Source organism: Penaeus chinensis, chromosome 29 (genome assembly GCF_019202785.1).
Source record: "Penaeus chinensis breed Huanghai No. 1 chromosome 29, ASM1920278v2, whole genome shotgun sequence".
Lineage (NCBI taxonomy): Eukaryota > Metazoa > Arthropoda > Malacostraca > Decapoda > Penaeidae > Penaeus > Penaeus chinensis.
The window spans coordinates 1,784,446-1,784,712 of record NC_061847.1 but is presented as its reverse complement, the minus strand read 5'-3'; positions in this window follow the sequence as shown (position 1 = coordinate 1,784,712).

Below are 267 nucleotides of genomic sequence, written 5' to 3'. Positions count from 1 at the left end.
CACTTCCACCGAACCATACTGGTCTCACCTGGAAGAGGGACAATGTTCCAGTAACGTGCATGCAAGGTTACATACAGTTTGTATTTTACTTCAAAATTAGGTAACTAGATCTTTAATTTTACTACCGACTCATCGTTGATAATTAGGATCCTTACATCGTCCCCATCTTTCGTTTCGGGGATGTCAACCTTGAAATCATTTCTGCTGAAACATTTGCCCACAAGTCCGTGAATATCGGTGTTTTATAATATGCATTCTGTCAACAAT